Genomic DNA, 22,363 nt, shown 5'->3' on the forward strand with positions numbered 1-22,363 from the left:
ATAGATAATTCGCAACTCGTGTCGATTTAAAACACTCCCTTCGGTCGTGTTTTAATTTATCGCCACTCGTTACGAATTTCCTATTTTTCGCACTTGTATCGTAATGTACTATTATGAAACATATCAATATTGCAATGCAGACATATTTTCATGTAGCATGTGTATATTTCAAGATCTATCAAATAATCAATGAAAATCAAATGCCTATTAGAAATAATTAACATAATAGTACAGATATAAAAGTTTTAATTAAATATATATAGCACAAACGGGCTTATAACTTTTACAGAATTGTTCAAATTTGAACTCTACTTCTCCCTCTCCCCGCCGCCTCTAGCCGCCGACACGTTAAAACTTGCCAAGACAAATTTAATTTAGATTTGTCAAAATAAGGACTCAAAATTGAATGAAAGCGTTCTTATAGGGGTCTGGACGGGTATAAGATTGATCATACATCGTCAACACGCTAAACTCTCATGCTGTAAGTGTCAGCGTGTAGTCAGCGAGACGGGGCGGGGCGCGGAACCGCACGCAAATGACAGCGTCGCGCTCCCGATCGATCGCGCCATGTGCCACGCCGCAGTCCCCCCCACCCCCCACACGTACGCATAGACACGCACACACGCACGCCCTAATGTGTTCTGCCAAATGAACCATCCCGAATACAGTACAAAACTAATGACCAAAAAAAATCATCGAAAATTTTAGATAACATTAAAGCCTGAAGCGTGATTTCAATGTTGATAACAATGTTGTTAAATTACATAATAACAGGTTGTTAAAGCCATTAGCAGCGCGCGTGGCAACCAGCATACGGGGGGGGTTAATTGAGCCACGTGGCCTCAATTATTTACCTGACACACGTGCGTTCGATATACAAAGCGTGTGCATCTTAACTACAGCGAAGCGTGTGTTTAACGTTTTCTGATGGCAAAGCGCTAAAATTCTAAACTATTACTAGAATGGAGCGCACCTATTTTAAATGATTGATTTCGCATGCGGTTGCAGAAATATATCTACGAGCCTGTTCTGTCGCTGGGGCACTCACTTCACCGAAACACACACTGTCAACAACTGGATTTCGGTACGCGCATAGCGTGCGTGGCGCTCGGCGGCCCGGGGCAGACTGGCGCGCGCCGCTGCCTGCATCCGAGCGTGCACTCGGTGTGTTTAAGTTTCAGTGACGTTTTGAAACTTCTTGCAGAGTGATTGGAAATATACAAAACAATACATAAGAATCAGACTTTTATTTGCTAAAACATCGTACAAAAGGTCAGGTATATTTAAAAAAAAAGAACTACATGTTTCGTCACAAAGACATGCAAATATTTAAGAATGTCATGTGTATCGCATGCATACATTATTTAAACCTACTCTATTATATATGTCATTGAGATACTCTTGAATTATATAATGTGCCTTAGACGCAAAAAAGTAATACAATGCAGTTTTAAACTCTTTAAGGTTTTCTTGTTTTAGGATGCTTAGAGTAAGTTATAAGGGAACTGTATGCTTAAACTGTTCTACCATTTGATATCATTTAACAGTCAAATATGTAAATATCTCCCATAGCCGGCAAGTCATGCACACTTACAATTATTAACCGCATGCATTGATATTATAATAGGTAAAGTAAATATTTTTACTGCACAAGTCAATAAAATAGCAGATTTTAATGAAAAAATTAAATTATCTTTAACGCATTTACTGCCGGGCTAGGCGTCCGACATGTAATTTTCTGTCGGCCCAATTCGAAGAATGATTAAAACCACGTTTAAGATATTGGAAAGATCTTTAAAAGATCGATAACTAAACGACATGTCAAAATTGACGTTTATTTCGATTCCGCTGTGATCCCAATAAGATTTATCTACGATATTTCTAACGTCAAAGTGACATTGGTTGCCCGAATCTAGCTGCTTCTGTCAATTATACGACATACAAACGAAATCTAAATGAGAACTTATCTAAACCAGAACATATCGTTATCGTATCTCATTCTTCGAATCGGGCCGTATGACGGCTGATCGGTGATCACGTGGTGCTTGCCAAAGAAAACGAAGCGCCAGAAGCTCCAGCCCGGCCCCGGCCCGGTCTAGCTTGAGACATCCTCTATGCCCTAAGAGAGCAGCCGATAACACAGGAAAAACAGTATGTGATGAAAAGTGCCCACAAATGTATGAACAGAAAATCAGGCAAGCGAGTCGCTGACAGTGAATTTTATTTATTTATCTTATACCTTTAAACGAGCAATTCTTGTATATATATATATATTTCTGTGATCTCGGAAACGGCTCTAACGATTTCGCTGAAATTTGGTATATGGGGGTTTTTGGGGGTATACAATCGATCTAGATTAGTCCTATGTTTGGGAAAACGCGTGTTTTCGAGTTTTCATGCGTTTTTCTTTCGACGCAGAATATGGTCGCTAATTTCGTGTTGCCGGCCACTGTCCGTCCGGTCCAGCGGGTTAAGATGCGGACGGCTAGAAACGAGTGTTACGGGTTCGAATCTCGCCCGGTGATTAACTTTTTTTTTATATGTTCAAGTTTATATATAATTTTTTAATTTTTATTGTTTTAGACAAGTTTAATTTAGTAAAAAAATTTAGTTAAGATTATCACCTATACACCACCATATTACAATAAATAGTTATAACCGAGCAAAGCTCGGTCGCCCAGGTACTTTATTTATTAAGGTTTGCCAACAGGTGTAATACAAATACAATTAGACTTAAATAATAACCACAAAAATCATACCGGAGTATTCTTTTCACCCAATTATAGGTAAACACAACTTGCTAATACTACGCTCTTACATGCTCACATGCATGCGCTTGCATGCTTCTTGAATGTGCTAAGTAGGTACTTCTGTCCCAACCCATTGAGCGCTAATCACGACACCTTGTCGTTTTGCTTCTACCAATCATTTTCGCTACATACCGGGAAACCCATGTTTTCGGTTACGACGTAGCGCTACGACCGTAGCCTCTCAAAGGCAAAAGCCCTTTTGACTGTTCAAAAACGGATGAGAAAGTTTCATTTTATTTGAATTATTTCCTTAGGTTGGCTGGTAGAATTGACTTTTTTTGAATGATATATATTTAATAACATTCATTGAGAATTGATTTTGTTTGATATTTTACAGTTAGTATTTTTCTTGCGTTGGTGTGGTGAAACTTTTTGTATTTCATTCGGTGGCAAAATTTGTTTAACCCTCGCTCGTGCCTTGAACCCTCGCAACGCTCAAGATTCCACTTCTTCTAATCTCTGCTTGCTCGGGTATCAATATTAGCACGATAGGTTAAACAATAACTTTGCCCCCATGTAAAACAAATTACTATTAATTCCATGCAATTAAACGAAAAATATATGCAATTTGTAACACTTTTTTTTCTACGAAAGAGCTCCCGATCTGAGTAGAAATAACTCAAAAATTCCCAAATCTGAAAAAGTGTAGTATAACTTCAAATAAAATTGCCTTTATACATTTTTTGGCTTTGCCCACCCCGGTCACGTTCCACCCCGGTCCATAATGAAAAGAGCTGCCAATTCCCAACCTTAATAAGAAAGGGTGACTTTTAACAAGACTTTTTTTTTCTTATTTGCATCTTAAACGTTTAAATTTGGAATAATAAAAGCGATAAATTTGGATATTCTATTGTTTATTTGAAATGACAGCTTCATATTTCTATCACTAGCCAAGCTATGTTTTTAGCAATACCAAGTATATTTGGTCTCTAACTCTATAGGGACCAAGGCTAGTTAGGGGTCAACTAATTTTAGTTTTCTGTTATCAGAGTTGGGATGGATGAGATGAGGAGGGTTTGACGGCTTCGTCTCGTCTTTAGGATGTCATAATTTACACGAGTGCTTATTGCTTTTTAGGCCGATCAACGAGGAATTTGCGCAACACAGTTTATTTTATGTATTCTGGACAAAGTTAATCAGAATTATTGGATACCTATAATTTACAGTTTTTCTATCGATCATTATTATGGTGCATAAATAAATTAAATAATTAGACAAAGTGGTCCACATTTGTTAATTTGAGTATCTTATAAGCTATACTTATTTACTACTTGTACAAAAAAAAACACTAAAAATAAAAATAAAACGACTACAAAATTTTAATCTAAATAATATACAACCCCAGAATGGGGGTTTATTAATGCGGACATCCAAAGTCTTTGCAAAAGACTGTCTGGCCTATTCGCTAACATACTTAGTATGCTGTTGGAACTACCCCGGATTCTGCTTCTTATGGACATGATTTTTTTGCGCATTATGGCGTGGAAATCCTCCACGTGGGCGTCGGCAAACATGCCAGATGCGCTGCAGAATCTAGGAAGTCCCATCAGGACCCTAAACATGTTATTATAGAGGACTCGTAGGGCGCTGAGTGCCCTCTGAGTATAACTAAACATAACATAGTTTTACTTATCTCAAAAATGCGAGTAGAGGCGATGGACATTAAAAAACACCCTATAAATTTCAATAGAGTACAAATTGTCGTCAACTTGGGGACCACTGGGACCAGTGATTCACAAATTGAAACCTGGGGATGTATCTTCGGATCAGTTCACGGATATAGTAAGTGTTGTGTGTCATGCCGTAGATTAATAAACATAAACGGGGAGTTTTAATTTCTTTACCTCGGACATATTTACAAACAATTTTTGGGTAGTTTAGTGTTGTTTATCCATATTTCTGTAGAATTTTTTTTTGGGATCAGTCATCTGTGACTACAGCTGGTGTAACCCAGTTGAAATATCAGATTTAGGGTAAAAATAATGAAATTATATTGCATTAGACCCGTTCATATCACTGAATAATAATAGATTTGTATATTAACCACCGCTGGCTCGATCACCTGGAGAGGATGGTAGAGGATCGTGCTGTAATAAATGGTAATCGAATAAATGGTTTATCTATCTATCTATCTTTTTTGGGACGTGTGTGGGCACCCTGGCACCGTCTCACCTCGGCTCAACATCATTGACAGTTGAGAGCGGGTGGGGTGGCCGTAGCTGCCAAAGCTGCAAAATACCGCAAATATATAGCTCGAAGCGAAGCAGTCGAAACTCTAGGACCGTGGTGTCCAAGCGGTCATAAATTAATTCGGCAACTTTAAAAAAAAAATCATTGATGTCACGGGGGACCGTAGGGCTGGCTCGTTCCTCGCCCAACGAATTGACATAGCAATCCAAAGGGACAATGGAGCCAGCCTTATTGGAACCCTTCCGCAGGCATCTGAGCTGGGTGATCTAGCTTAATATAAACATATTGGGCTAGGTCACCCATGTCATGTTTTTTTTGTAAATAAATAATAAATAAATATTATAGGACATTATTACACAAATTGACTAAGTCCCACAGTAAGCTCAATAAGGCTTGTGTTGAGGGTACTTAGACAACGATATATATAATATATAAATATTTATAAATACTTAAATACATAGAAAACACCCATGACTCAGGAACAAATATCCATGCTCATCACACAAATACATGCCCTTTCCAGGATTTGAACTCGGGACCATCAGCTTCGTAGGCAGGGTCACTACCCACTAGGCCAAACCGGTCGTCAAACGTTTTGTAGGTAGTTTTAATTGTAGGTTACATTCTAGTCTAAGTTTATTATTATTTAAGTCTGTTTTTGGTTTTAATAAAATATAACTTTAAAAAAACCAACAGAATAAATATTTCTCAGAATCAAATACTCTATTGACTGGTTTACGAAGAGGTTTACGCTGAGATTTACAGAAAAGTTAAACGTTTGTGTTGTGCGTCCGTTTTTCTTATGAGCTCGGGTTATTGTTTAGCCCTTGGCTGCCCTTCTGTAGATTTGTGATCCTTTTGATTAAATCGTCAGCTGAAAGTTTGTTTAATCAAATGTGAATTGTTATTTTCTAGAAAACACTAACAAGATTTTTTTGCTTGTGACGCGAAAATGCTTGTATTTTGCAAAATAAATTGAAATCTGTTCTGATTAGGATTTCTATAGGTAACTGTAAAAACTAATATAAATTTTAATGAAAAAATAGTGAAATAAAAGCTTAATAAATACATTAATTGGAAACTATAGTTATATGACCGATCGAGTCGCTTTTGAGTTATTGCAAGTAATCTTCTCTTCTTAGTAAAAAGACGTACAAAACGCTGCAAAGGTACTCCTTTATGCTTGTAATGTACATGATATTTACTAATAGATAAATAGATAAATCATTTATTTGGCAGCTGCAAAAACACACAATATAAAGTTTAAATAATTATAACAAAAACACAAATTATGACAGTAACAAAATAAAAATGGCAAAAAAGAAAATTGAGATAACAAAATAGAGATAAGCACACACAAAATGGAATAATTAATAAAAAATAACATAAAATAGATGTACCTTCCTACATACTGTGTGCGTTGCAGCAGGACAAAAGCGTCACGGCTCAGTGATACTCTTCCCTCTTTCGAGTAAAGCACTGGTTTTCTGCCGGAACCCAGGTCACAACAGATGTACTTTAAATAAAAATAATGAGGGTATGTGTGTGTTACATGTTTTATTTGACGACCGGTTTGGCCTAGTGGGTAGTGACCCTGCCTACGAAGCTGATGGTTCCGGGTTCAAATCCTTGTAAGGGTATTTGTTCGTGTGATAAGCATGAATATTTGTTCCTGAGTCATGGGTGTTTTCTATGTATTTAAGTATTTATAAATATTTATATATTATATATATCGTTGTCTAAGTAGCCTCAACACAAGCCTTATTGAGCTTACTGTGGGACTTAGTCAATTTGTGTAATAATAATAATAATAATAATATAAATACACACACCTCTCGACACCCCTGAGCCGCTCACACCGGTGTTGCTCCTGGTCGTCTTCAGGACGGCATTTTCAGGGGCCCATCTAGTGGGCGGCGAGTCACCGCCTGCCTCGATAACTAGTGAAAACATTGTTATGGCAGGTGTCCGGACGTCTTTGCAATAACCCAGTCTCATTGTCCTCCCAAACTTCAATCCATAGACCGTTATACTGTTCACTTTACTACAATAGTCCCAATGCCTGTTGCGACCGGTTCATTGGTGTCTATTGTTGCGCCCGTGAACGGGTTCCAGCAGGCGTTCTACATGACATTAAAGCTCTCCAAGAGGCCTCTACGTGTTGGATCTATATCCCCATGCAAGCCTATCAAAAGACCGGGATTTATAGGCCCGTGAAATCCAAGGAGATACAATATAAATAATAATAAATATTTTAGGACATTATTACACAAATTGACTAAGTCCCACAGTAAGCTCAATAAGGCTTGTGTTGAGGGTACTTAGGCAACGATATATATAATATATAAATATTTATAAATACTTAAATACATAGAAAACACCCATGACTCAGGAACAAATATCCATGCTCATCACAAGAATAAATGCCCTTACCAGGATTTGAACCCGGGACCATCAGCTTTGTAGGCAGGGTCACTACCCACTAGGCCAAACCGGTCGCCAAAATATTTAATATCCTATCATATTTATTTATTATTAAATTTATTTATTTTTCATTTTATTTTATTGATAAAAATGTTTACAATGTCATTACAGTTGAACCAATGCGTCACGAAACTTAGACTAACAGCAATAATAATTATAAGTATTAACAATTATAAAACAATAATGGCACATTAACAAATTAAATTGGAACATTTAATAAATATATATATATAATACTGAGATAGTAGATAGTCGGCAAGGGTGTAAACAGTGTATAGGCCTCCTAGTCCTCGTGACTGCCATCTCCACCATGTTAGATTCTGAAATCTGTATATAAGGTCCCGTTTGGCCTATTTTAACAGAATGGTAACTACGGAACCCTAAATTGAGCATGACCCGACACGTTATTGGCCGATTTTGTTTTTAAATTGAATAACTATATCAAACTAAGCACAGCTTGTACGGCCACGTCTGAAAATATCCATACGAAAAAAGTGCCAAAAATATGTATACACCACACCTTAATATATTGCCCATATATTAAGATAGTGTATAAATATTTTTTCCACTTTTTTCGTATCGATCAGTCGTGACTGTATTATGGAGACTAAGCGACGATATGCATGCTTATATAGATAAATACATAGAAAACACCCATGACTCAGTAACAAATATCTGTGTAAATCACACAAATAAATTGCCCAATGGGATTCGAACCCGGGACCATCGGCTTCATAGGCAAGGTCATTAACCACTAGGCCAGACCGGTCGTCAAAGTCAAATATTGAACACAACTCGCAGAAGAAAGTCGTATGACAAGTATTAAATATCACACCATATATACGGTATTAATCATTGTCTCTTCGCTCTACGAATGTGCTACGCGCTACGAGATCGTAGCATAGTGCTACGCGACTGTGATTTGCGGCCCGATTCTAAGAATGAGATACGATAACTATAAGTTCTGGTTTAGATAAGTTCTCATTTAGATATCGTTTGTATGTCGTATAATTGACAGAAGCAGCTCGATTCGGGCAACCAATGTCACTTTGACGTTAGAAATATCGTAGTTAGATCTTATTGGGATCACAGCGGAATCTAAATAAACGTCATTTAAGTACGACATGTCGTTTAGTTATCGATCTTTTAAAGATCTTTCCAAAATCTTAAAGGTGTCTTAATCATTCTTTGAATCGGGCCGTTGCACTGTCCTACGAGTACGTGGAAGGGAACTCAAGTTTTAAAAATATGATATTTAAATAAGATATAAAATATAATATTTAGACGAAATTTGGTATAGAAATAATTTGAGGCTCGGGAAAGGACATAAGCTAGTTTTTATTAATCATTAACATAATTTCACACAGAGAAAGTCAAAGGCAGAAGTTAGAAAATAAATTAGGTATGTCACGAATTTCCGAATTCATATATACGAATATTCGTATCATTTTAAACATTCGCACCGACATTCGCATTAAGTGAAGCGAATGTTTTGCGAATGCGAATGTGCGCAGGTCGTGTCCTAGCCCCTAGTGCAAATTTATTCGATAGCGAAAGGTGACGTACGTGTTTGCGTTAAGTCTCATTTTGTATTTGGGATTTAGAAACAGCGCGCCAAGCGGGACGTTTTGGAAACTCAAATACCCATACAAAATGAGACGTAACGCAAACGCGTACGTCACGTTTCGCTATAGAATAAATTTACACTAGGGGTACCTGTATCGTCGACTGACGTATGGGCAGTGCACGCAAACTGTTTTTAAGTAATGCATTTCGATCAGTAGACAGCATTTCTCAACACTTTATAACACCCCGTTCTAAAGTGACTTTTAAGTACAAACAGATTTTTCCTAATTAGGGATGATAATAACAAGTACATATTCCCTAATATTCGTATTCGCATTCGGACATTCGTATCCTGGACATTTGGATGAACTGAATTGAATTCGCATTCGTATTCGCGAATGTGAATGCGACATTCGTGACAACCCTGAGATAAATACAGAGAAAATAACCTTAACTTATGACCAAGTGTCCAATCTGTGAGTGATAAATGTACTCTAAATCAAAAATAAACATATAAATAGTACCCATAGCCCATTGCTGGGCAAGAAATGTAATAAACAAGGGCATATGGTGCGTAAAGTGCGTAATCATTTATTGCGCCGACTGTCCTGCAGGGCGGCAGTCGCGCACACAATTGTTATATTTCCATTTCCAAACCTGACAAGAATCCAGGCCAATTCCAACAATATAAATGTGATTTAACATGAATCTGACATCATTTCAAATAAAATAAATTATTACATTAAAAATCCGCAACATGGTGAAGGCCAAGTAAAATTTTATCGGGGTACCTATAACAAAACATGATAGCGGAATCAAGTCAAACAATGTTTTTAGGTATTTGCTTAGATGACAAATGTTTTTGGGGTGAGCATATTAATAAATTAACTTGTTTGCTTATGCACTTTGGAAATTGGGTAAGATTAGCACTAAACATACCGCAGTACAGGCTTATAAATATTATAGGACATTATAAATAAATAAATAAATAAATATTATAGGACATTATTACACAAATTGACTAAGTCCCACAGTACGCTCAATAAGGCTTGTGTTAAGGGTACTTAGACAACGATATATATAATATATAAATATTTCTAAATACTTATATATTATATATAGAAAACACCCATGACTCAGGAACTAATATCCATGCTCATCACACGAATAAATGCCCTTACCAGGATTTGAACCCGGGACCATCAGCTTCATTAGCAGGGTCACTACCTACTAGGCCAAACCGGTCGTCAAATGGCTTATCATGGCTATGTTTGCTCACTACTCAGATACGGCGTTCTCCTCTGGGGAATTTCAAGCCATGCAAGACGCGCTCTTTTAGCACAAAAACAGTGCGTCAGGGCGATCTGTAACGTAGACGTCTTAACATCTTGTAGGCCGCTATTTAAGGACCTGAATTTATTGACTGTGCCATGTATTTATATATCTGAAGTTTGCTTATTCGTCAACTCACCCAGAACTCTTCAAAAAATTCAAACACATATGCAACTTTCCTACAAGGTACCCAAATCGCCTCGCTGGTCCTGGCCGTAAGACACAATAGGGATGATGACACATGTTGAATTTTATAACAAAATCTAGTAAAATAGATAGCAAATGAGCATTAAAATAATATATGGAAATGATAAAAAAATATACATCCAATACATCCAATAAATTAAATTAAATTAAAATTCAAATCATTATTATAATATTCTGACATGTCATAAAAGGCATTTACAGTACTATATGGTGCTACTTTACCGCACTTGTGCGAAAATTAGCATATTACGTTACTATGTCGAACATTTAAAGGGTCATATGTACTGTAAAACGTTGTACGATACATGTGCGAATAGGTAATTCGCAACTCGTGTCGATTTAAAACACTCCCTTCGGTCGTGTTTTAATTTATCGCCACTCGTTTCGAATTTCCTATTTTTCGCACTTGTATCGTAATGTACTATTGTAGTCAGCCATTTTTTTAATCGATTGTAGAATATCAGGTCATTTTCAATATTCTTTATGTTGCCGGGTAGTTTATTATAGATACCTGGCCCCGCAACATATACCGTTTTGTTGGATTTCGCAAGTCGACAACATGTCGAGTCCAACATATTTTTGTGTTTTTGTGTAATACGTGAACTTTTAAATGTCTTTATTGGAAGTAGGTGTATGTTACTTCTAATATATTTAATTATGTAAAATAGGTATTGTGATAGGACCTAAAAATTCAAAATTAAAGGTTTTTTCTTTTACTTCCAAAAAGGAATAAAGTAAGGGTACCATTCGATTCCTTACATTTTATCCAAAAAAATATTGTATAGCAAATATATACATAAACGCAATATTTCACATGTTTTTCATACTTCAAGATAGGCTCTTGGTGACCGTGACGTCACGTTTGCTTATCGTTTTGTTGGGAGCGTTTCGCGAGTGAAGTACGACGGTCGGACTTTGACTATCATTTCTGACTTTTGTATTGCTTTAATGCAATGCGTCCTATATAGACATTTGATTCTAAAAACGAACCAGAACGATTGATACCATTAATAAAAAAAAAACATCTAGCCTATTGTACAGCAATAACGCATAAGTCCATTAACATTTTTAATCGTCTGCATGACATTAAAGACTTGCCTATTAGTTTATTTAAGCGTAAACTCAAGAACTGACTCATTTAAGAATGTTTTTACTCTGTTGAAGAATATTTCGATTACTTTAGACATCAAACTTGACACTTTATTATATAATTAGTTAATTATATAATAAATACGCCATTACCAAATTAAAATGGAACTGGGCGGGACATGTTGCCAGGCAGAGTGATGGCAGGTGGGCCAAAATGCTAACGGAATGGTGGCCGCTTTCAGACGAAAGGAGTGCCTGGCGTCCGTTGGCTGGACGACATTCGGAAGACTGCGGGTCACTTCTGGATGAGATTGGCTCGGGACCGGGACAAGTGGCGTACTAGAAGAGAGGCCTATGCTCAGCAGTGGGCGATAAAAGACTGATATGATGATATATAATTAGTTATTGAATCTGATGATGATGATGAAAATGTATAGTAGTTATGACATATTAGTAATATAATATAATTGCAATTTTGGTAATTTTGACATTTTAGTAATACATTAGATTTAAGTGCACTAGAATATTAGATTAAAGTACTCTAAATGCATAGCGTTGCATGCTTTTTAGGGTTCCGTAGCCAAATGGCAAAAAACAAAACCCTTATAGATTCGTCATGTCCGTCTGTCTGTCCGTTTATGTCCCAGCCACTTTTTTCCGAAACTATAAGAACTATACTGTTTAAACTTGGTAAGTAGATGTATTCTATGAACCGCATTAAGATTTTTATATTTATATATCATAATATAATATCATTTTTTTCTAAACTCAATAGTTTGCGCGAGAGACACCTCCAATGTGGTAAAATGTGTGTGTGTGTGTGTGTCCCTGTAACTTCTAAAATAAGAGAATGATAAACCTAAAAAAAATATATGATGTACATTACCATGCAAACTTCCACCGAAAATTGGTTTGAACGAGATCTAGTAAGTAGTTTCTTTTTTAATACGTCATAAATGGTACGAGTGTTATTATTATTTTGGGGTTATTAAAAGGGGAACGAAACTTTGATTATTTTTACGCTACGACGCACGGTTTAGGAGATACAGCCATTTCTGCAAAACTGAAAAAAAATGATGGAAGTGTTTTGATTACGTCAATTGAAGAACTGTAGCTGGTTTAATATGATATTCATTTTCACAGCGGCCAAAGTAATTAAAACCTTTTTGCCTGAAGAATAAGGTCGATGTTGCGGATAATTTTATTTTAACCCTACTAGAAACCGATAGATCTGTTTTACGACGAGATGTTTTATGGGTTTTTTAGTTCTACTCCCCGCCTTTAAAACAGCTTCTTTCTCGATTTGCTTTTTTTATTGACATGGCCATTTTTAGGGTTCCGTACCTCAAAAGGAAAAAAGTAAACCTTATAGGATCAATTTGTTGTCCGTCCGTCCGTCTGTCTGTCTATCGGTTTTTTAATGATTTTTGCGTTTCATTACATAATTTTTACGAAAAGCGCAAAATAGTGCAAAATCCCACCTCACCCCGTAGTTGGGGATATGGGGATAGCAATGGGGTGAGTTAGGAAAATGTATGGGGTAAAACCTTCGGATTGTGAATTTCGGATTACCTTGTTGTGATCCGCTGTCCGTCACTCCTTATCGCTCCTCTTTAGCATTATCGGTCCCAACCACCCTGGTTCCGCTTCCGGCCCCATAACTTACACCTCTCACTTCTAGAGATTCCAGTTTATGATTTGGCTACTCAGTGTTGTCACAAGAAAAATAAATATACTTAAAAGTGGAAAAATTACTGTCTTGGGTGAGACTTGAATTCACGGCGTCTGGATGGCAGTAATTTTTCCACATTTAAATTTATTCTAAGCTTAATAGCATCGTTCACTGACGTTTCTGCTTATTAAATATATAAAATTATTTATTTATTTATCTCAATGTAAAATTAATAGTACATACAATTGTATTAAATAGCTACTTATATTAAAATTAATAACTAATCTAAATTAAAATATATCTAAATAAGGTCCCCGCGGCATCGTGCTAAAGATGCAGCATTCCCTCGCTTAATGGCAATACTAATGCGCTGTGAGAGAAAGCTGCCAGCTCTCTGGTCACCGGTAGAATCTATGAGCCTTTTACTTATTTCCTTGAATAGTACCTTGGCTTGTTAAAAATTACTTTAAAAATAAATATATCTTAAAATTACTCTTAACGCAACTTAAGAGAGAAAAATCGAAGTAGTAACTGAAAAGATTCGCGTCCCTTCTGCCCCCTCAATCCCTTCTCACCCCATTTTACGGTATTACTAATAATGTCACGAAGAAGTCGCGGGTAAAATTTAAGTTTTGTTTCAGCACTTTTGTTTTCGGCGGTACACGCTGTAGATGGTACAATTTTAAAGCTTCCCTTCCCGATATTTTAATGCTCTGAGTCACGAGTTATTCATAGTTCAGGATTTGTTTTACATTTAAAAAAAGTCTTGCAATGGGCTTTAGAATCTTGCAGAAGAAATTGTATAAATATTTCATTGAAAATATTTATTATTCTGTTGATGAGTTTTTTGAAAATTGTAATATACGAGCATGGTAATGTAATTGTTTATTATTAGATTAATCTTTTAAAAATATTAACATTATTTAGTATGACATTAAATAAGGATTTATTTTTAGATTTAAATATTCTTGACATCGTATAAAATGTATAGAATTCATTTGTGTACATATTTTGTTATGTAATAATTAAGATAATTATAAGTATTTAATATGTGTACGCCATATTATGGTAAAATAAGGAATGACACTGAAACGTTATACTCCACCTGCTTGTAGTCTTATTTATGAAAATAAATATTTTTAATTGAATTGAATAAATACTGAAAATGCTGGAAGTCAATTATTTCGCAACGGCGAACAGTATTGTTAAAGTAGTGTATACAACCTGCTACTGTATGAGCAAGGTTTCCCCGCTGCACCTATATCTATAGTCTTAATTTTAATTGTATATTTTAATTGTATATTTTATTTTATTGTATTGTTGCTTTATTGTAATTTAATGGGTTAATACCTGAATAAATAACATTTTTATTTTATTTATTTTTATTTATTTATTTCTTTATGTGATAGTCAACAAACGGGTAAACGAGTCGCGTGATGGGATGCGGTCACCGTTGCCCATGGACATAAGCAATATCGGATAAGCCATTTATACGTCGGCGATTTTTTAGAACTCTGATACACTTCTTGAAGAACCCCATGTCACTTACGGCCCGATTCGAAAAATGATTAAGACCAGTTTATGATCTTGGAAAGATTTTTAAAAGATCGATAACTAAACGACGTGTCAAAATTGACTTTTATTTCGATTCCGCTGTGATCCCAATAAGATCTATCTACAAAATTTCTAACGTCAAAGTGACATTGGTTGCCTGAACTTGTTAATTATACGAAATACAAACGATATCTAAATGAGAACTTATCTAAACCAGAACTTATCGTTATCGTAACTCATTCTTCGAATCGGGCCGTTATATAATGTTTCTAAAAATTAGAAAAAACATCCAAAACTTCGTAAAATAAATGGTGAAAATATAAAATCGGTTGTGGAACTCATTACCTTTCTGACTTAAGACATGCTAAATCACTTCATATTCTTAAAACTCCTCGTTCAACATATCATTACATTAAATATGGAGAGTGAATAGAGAGTGATAAATAATATTCTTATTTATGTATATATATATATTATGTGGAAGTGCTGGTGGCCTAGCGGTAAGAGCGTGTGACTTTCAATCCATAGGTTGCGGGTTCAAACCTCGGCTCGCACCAATGAGTTTTTAGGAACTTATATACTTAATATCATTTGATATTTACCAGTCGCTTTTCGATGAAGGAAAACATCGTGAGGAAACCGGACTAATCCCAATAAGGCCTAGTTTACCCTCTGGGTCTGGGTCTTTAGGTCAGATGGCAGTCGCTTTCGTAAAAACTACCAATTCTGGAGATTAGTTATCAAGCGGACCCCAGGCTTCCATGAGCCGTGGCAAACATGCCGGGACAACGCGAGGAATAAGAAGAAGTAATGATGTTTTATGTTACCTTTAAATTGTTGTTGGCCGCATTGTGGTAATTTATTATATATTCGTAAATGTGTTATATGTGATATTTATTTATGTATATAATGTGTGTAGTTTATACTATTTGCAATTTATGTATGTATATAATTTGGTATTATTATTTCTCAACTTCTATCACTCACTGCATCACCTACTCACATTACTTGTTTTTTTTGCCTTGTCTCCACTAACCTAAGGTTGTCTGTAAGAGATCGCTCTTTAGGGATAAGACCGCCCGTTGTCTACCATAGTCTAAGTGGTGTGTGTAATTAGTATGAAAAATTTGTGCCTACACTAATGCAGACCTGAATCTGAAGCAGACCTTATGCAACCGTTGCTGAGATGAGCTAGAAGCTAGAACTGAACCCAGACATGACATGAGAATCTGACGTGACCTTGAATCCCCCCACTATTTAACCCTAAATTATGTGGTGAAACTCCGCGCGCCGGCGAGTCTACAACTAAACCGCCTCTTAAAAGACCTAACTCACAACAATCTTCAAGGAATTATAAGCCTTATACGCTGCAGTTAAGGTTGGGTTTAAGAGGATGCGGGGGCAGTTCTAAGGGGTGTGTTGTGGGCTCGCTCGACGTCCTCTAAGAAAATGGAGACAATACGATTATAGTATTGTAGTATATGCGTTCGTGGCAGATGAATTATTATTTTTTCAAACAGAATATATAATATTTATATGTCTAATAAAGAGGTAGGACAAATAACAGATTTTTTAACTAGTGTCCGACCGAAGTTTCGATTGCAGCAAGTTTCAGCATAAAAATCATGTTTCGACAGTAATGCGTCGGCGAACATCACAGAACATTTTTTCATGGAAATTGACAAATAGAGCTGCCGCAACAACGACGCCGCAACAGAATGCAACTGAAGTTAAAATCCGAACGTCGCTTCACTTAGGCTGGTTTTAGTGTCACGCGGACCGGAGCGCTCCGCGCCGACGGTCCGCGTGACACTAAAACGAGCCTTGATATGCGGCTCTGCCCTTTAGCGCGCAAACTAGACACACGCAGCGCGCGGCGTGGCGAGCGGTGGTATTTTTGGATACGAGGGTCGTAATTAAAGACCCGAGTTTGCAATATTCTTACCCCCGGAGTTACACACAATGTTTTTCATCACACTTGCGAAGAAAAAACTAAATTTTAAGCGATATAATTCTTAAATACGGTGACATATCAAACATTAGTCCGCCATTTTGTAATTTATTGACAGGTTAGGCATCGAACGCACAGAACTCTTCGGCATTCAGCCACGATTGAAAATTATATAAAAATATTTTTATCAGCTGTTAAATTAATCAAATTAAATAATTTTAAATAATCAAAAATATTAAATTATAAACGACAGTATTTTAAAATTAAAACTCATTTATGCCACTTGGTTTCTATTTCCACTTGTTTTTTTTTTTCACGATCCATAACACCTGCGGGAACAATATAGGCCTTTGTCCTTCAGTACACCTGCATGAAATAAGATCTTTTTCGAGCAGGTATGATAAAAATGTATAGAATTGAATGAATCTGTTTTGGACAACAGCGGGCGCCGCTTGCCACGCCGCCCGCCGCCTCGCTCGCCGCGCCGCGCGTCACGTGCGTCCAGTCTACGGCCTTACATGCCAGCGGTCACCAATGCCAATGCCGCCACAATAATGCAGATACAGTAAAGTTGCCATCCGATGTCACTTTAATATATTATAGTATTTTATGCAACAGTTGTATAAGAAGGGTCAAAAAAGGCGAGTGGCGTGAGTTACAATGTGAGCCGGAGCCGAAGGCGTAGGCGAACATTGTAAAGGAATACGCCACGAGCATTTTTTGACCTACTTATACAACGTATGCAACGTTGACGAACAATATTTTTCCTACGAGTCAACAAAAATAAATCTTAATTTAGGTAAACAAATTACAGCAAAAGTATATAGCCAAGACGCGCGAGCATACCTTGTTACGCTCCCAGCCCGTCCCGGGCCGCGGCCGGCCGGTCCGCGACACCTTCTCGTAACTCATGACGCCCTGGTACTTGCTACTTGCTAAATTAAATTTTTGGACAGTTTTTTCTCAATTTTGGCCACCGTAGCCTACGGAGACTAACAAGCAACGCTAAGCGGTCTTCGTAGTCTATGGGTGTTGCTATATTACGGGTGTCACATGCGTGTTTCTGACTTATGAAGTAATTATTTTTACTATGCAACCAAATGAATATTTTGTAAGTTGGCAGCAATGCACTTAGTTTAAAACTGTATTCGTTTTGGTTTTGTTAGGTTGGTAGCCATTAATCGCAGTAACGTTATAGCGATTAAAAGCACAAGAGCTTTTATGAGGAATAGACAATATAGACTTTTCTTGAAACCTTTTATGTATGTTCTTATACTCGTGTTAATGAATGCATAAATGACAGATAACAGTAGAGGAGTAGGAAAAACTATAAAAAAAAAACTCTCCAGCTCTATTACGCAATGTATTTATTCATCTGAGATGGAAATTTTTAAATTTTGAAGTAAGTGGTGTTTCTTACAAGCTTTTATTTAACTTGCCCTGTTATTATGTTTGTGTGGGTCAAATCTTGGAAGCTATATTTGACCCACTTCCCGATTTCCGATGAAGTTGAAATTTTGCATTCATATGTAAATCAGATGACAGTGTAATATTATGATGACATGAAGCTGATCTGATGATGGAGACAGGAGGTGGACATCGTAACTATGTGATATAACAACGCAAACTAATTGTGTTTTGGGTTGTTAGAATTGTTACAATGAGTATTATTTTCCTGTGAAAGAAAAGTACAGTCAGCGATAAAAGCTTGTATCTAAAATGTTTATTTTTTGCTAAAAACTTATTGGGTATTCAAATTATTAAGCTGATTAAAAATGTTCACTACTGACAAAAAAAAACGAAGTTTTAAAAGCAATAAATTTAAATAATCAGGAATAATCTTACACCGCTGCGTATACTGCGAAACCTCCCGAATATTTATGTATAATGTAATCATTTAGACTATCCGCTTTTTCTCTCCCTCCTCTTCCCTGTTCTTATATCTCCCGTCTCTCTCTGAACTAGTCTACAGTCGGTTTTCTGGGCATTTTTTTCGATTTTTCACATTTGCGTTAGATGGTTTTTACTTTGAATGCGGATCCGAAAGCCGCTAAAGTATGCGAACGGGACTACGCGATAGTAATTATTAGAAAATCTTTAAATGCAGAATTACTGACTGTTAAAAATAACGTAGTCTTCTTTCAGCAAAATATCCTATCTACGATATTTTTCCCTTGATGTCCCATAGGATTGGGACGTCCTGTATAGCTAAATAAAAAATGATAACAAAAATATTACTTTGTTAATCCACGAAAAGATAGCGTGCTAGTCAATCAGTGCCAACCCGTTATACTTACTTGCGTATTTTTACATTCCATGTATGTTCCCACCCTTCCACCGCAAAAATAAATACCAATTAACCATAGCCATGTCCCTACGTTAGACTTTTTTCGATTTTTTGAATATTGTAAAAATTAGAAGCAAAAAACAGATTTCATAAAAAAATTAAGATGCTTCTAACTCTCATAATCATTGAAGTTTTGAAAAAATCCAATTTTGTTCAAATATTTTCAATGATGAGTTTTTACGATATATCATTTGATATTTACCAGTCGTTTTTTGATGAAGGAAAACCTCGTGAGGAAACCAGACCAGATACCTAATAAGGCCTAGTTTACCCTCTGGGTTGAAAGGTCAGATGGCAGTCACCTTCGTAAAAACGAGTGCCTACTTCTTGGGATAAGTTGGAAGTGGACCCTAGACTCCCATAAGCCGTGACAAAATGCCAGGACAACGCGAGGAAAATTATGAGGTAAAATATAATCGCAAAAAATTAAAGCGAAATTATAATATATTAAAAACATGTACGAAACTACAGTTAAACCAACCAACTTTAGTCTATGTACTAGAACTATGGCCTAAAAGTTCAATACGCAATATATATATATATGTCTTTATTTACAATAACAATATACATAATGGATATACATATACAGAGGATTACTATAACTAGTTAACTTATACGTTGTGCGAGGAAGTCGCTAACTCTTCGGTCACCAGTTATGTCAACCAGACGCTTTGCGATTTCTGCAAAAAACTTGTGCGCTCTGGGACCCCATGGACTAGGTCCACTATAGAGTCATGGACAACTCTAGAGTTTCAAATACGCAATTAAGTGCAAATATCAATATTATCGATACTGTCAATAAGCCGTATGGAAGTAGATTAAAAGTATTGTTTTTGACAATGTACATCGCAGCGTGCTCGCTCTAATAATTCCTTGACTGGGTTGAGACAATCCGGGAGCTAGGAATAAAATAATAAGTCAAAAAAATCTTTATATAAACATTGAAAACACAAAGATATTGAACTTTAGACAAAGGAAGAACGAACTAGGAGATTTAGATGTCAAATATATGGGGCAAAAAATTGTAGAAGTCTACAACACAACATTTTTGGGATCCGTTTTAAACAACAACATGTCAGATTGATAATTTATGTAAACATAAAGTTACTAAATATAATATATCAAACATAAAGTTAATATATACGAGAACGAAGCCTACAGTGACATCCATCTATTCATGACTCCACTATCGTCTGGCCTTCAGCCAATGAATAGCCAAGAGACTACCACAGACGGAAAGAAATCCTCGCTGACCGCCATTTTTTATCAGTAATATTGAAGATTTGAGGATAGGTACATACATATAAAGCAGAGACGCTTTCCATATAGAATTACGTATATCGACCGGCCTATTCCTATCTCTATCGCACTTTGCGTCTCTGGTTTCGCGGCTACAGAATCGCACTTCGTTATAGACTTTAATATTTGATGATAATGCCACTTACATGCATTGAAGACAAATAATTTCTAAATCATAATATAAATTACTCATCGACTGTAATGCTTGAATTAAGATTTCGTATACCAAACTATAATTGTGTACTTTTCATATATGGGCTCCCATCGACTATAAGATTCATTTTGATACGCTGTAGTCAACTATAAAAAACCCGTCAAGTGCGGGTTCGTTTTACTCGCGCACCGAGGGTTCCGTTCAAACTTTGAATTATCTCGTGTAACTATAAAGGCGAAAGACTTTTGAACAGAAGCACCTATACTAAGTATATTTGTATACAACGCCATCTAACGGCAATTTGTCTTACTAATTAACTAGTTGGTTTTCAGAGGATAATTCTCTTTCATGTGAACCGATTTCAAAAATTGATTTTTATTTGAAATAAAACAGCCAAGAGCATGTCGGGCCATGCTCAGTGTAGGGTTCCATAGTTACTCCTCCGTCACAATAACCTAAACTGAAGCTTAAAGTATAGTAGATTGTTAACCAAGGGATGAAACGGTACTTTTAGTAGTACCTAATTAAAGTAACAGATTTACTTGCAATCGGAGACTTTGCATGTCTAAAGATAAATATCCCATAGCGAACAAACATTTAGATTGCTATATAGTAAAGTATAACAATAAGTCCTATACATAATGCATCGTACATGAGTGCAATAAACGAATATGAATATAAAATTAGCGGGATTGCCTCTTACTTTTTAATTTTTACTCTTTCGTTCTAAAACTGCCAATAGTCAACGGCTTTACTCATACAGCCAATGAAATTGTTTTAGACAAATTACATATTAAATAAAAATAGAATTAGGAAAACAACCCATTGTTGTACGTTGATTGCACTAACGACCACGGAGCAAAGGTTCGGACAGACAGACAGACGGACATGGCGAAACTATAAGGGTTCCTAGTTGACTACGGAACCCTAAAAAGGTGTAATAAACACACGTAAAGTGGTTAAATTGCAAACTGATACCGAAACAGTTTTTTTGTTAATCAAAAAATAAGTTACCAAAATAGAGGTCTGAATATATTTTTCCTGTAACAGTAATGTTAATATTATATAAAAAAAATATATTTTTTCGTCGGTAAACTTCGGAGATAAGGGGGGGGGGGGGGGGGGGGGAGACAGTTTTTTTCACATTTCCTTCATAAATCATTTTTTTTAAACGGGCGAGAGGCGCGGGTTGGGAATCGCGCGTTTATTTCTTTTGTACTACATTTCTGTCTACTGAGATATTTAACAATTTTCATTATATTTTTTTTAGTTTATTTAGAAACCAAACAATCATATAAACACTTTAAAAAAGCAATACAAAAGATGTACTGCAACAAAAGAACAAGGCAACAAAAAGTCAAAAGTCATAGTTATTGTATTGTATACAATAGTGATATAATCAGGCTTTACAATCTCGTACCTTATTTAGGCAACTCAGCATTTATTCTTATTGCAACTGTAAATATTTCACACCTAACAACAAAATAACTGGAATCAATGTAGTCATTCTGATAACGAGGGGGGGGCGGGTTTAGGGTCGGCAACGCGCATGTAACTCCTCTGGAGTTGCAGGCGTACATAGGCTACGGAAACTGCTTACCATCAGACGGGCCGTATGCTTGTTTGCCACCGACGTAGTATAAAAAAAACACCTAGTTATCATTTCATAAATATATGAAGAACTAATTAATAAATCAATTAAAAAAAT

At 36.2% G+C, this 22,363-nt stretch overlaps 1 protein-coding gene across 1 annotated transcript in view; it reads right to left on the bottom strand.

The window, feature by feature from the left end:
* The window catches only part of LOC133530504 (uncharacterized), a 115,109-nt gene extending 113,896 nt beyond the window's left edge, over positions 1-1,213 (bottom strand). Inside the window, exon 1 of the mRNA XM_061868424.1 lies at positions 974-1,213. The gene's annotated coding sequence lies outside the window, so the exon portion shown is untranslated. The remainder of the gene's footprint in view (positions 1-973) is intronic.
* Between the last annotated feature and the right edge of the window lie 21,150 nt (positions 1,214-22,363).

The sequence above is a fragment of the Cydia pomonella genome, chromosome 23 (assembly GCF_033807575.1).
Source record: "Cydia pomonella isolate Wapato2018A chromosome 23, ilCydPomo1, whole genome shotgun sequence".
In the NCBI taxonomy this organism is placed as follows: Eukaryota; Metazoa; Arthropoda; class Insecta; order Lepidoptera; family Tortricidae; genus Cydia; species Cydia pomonella.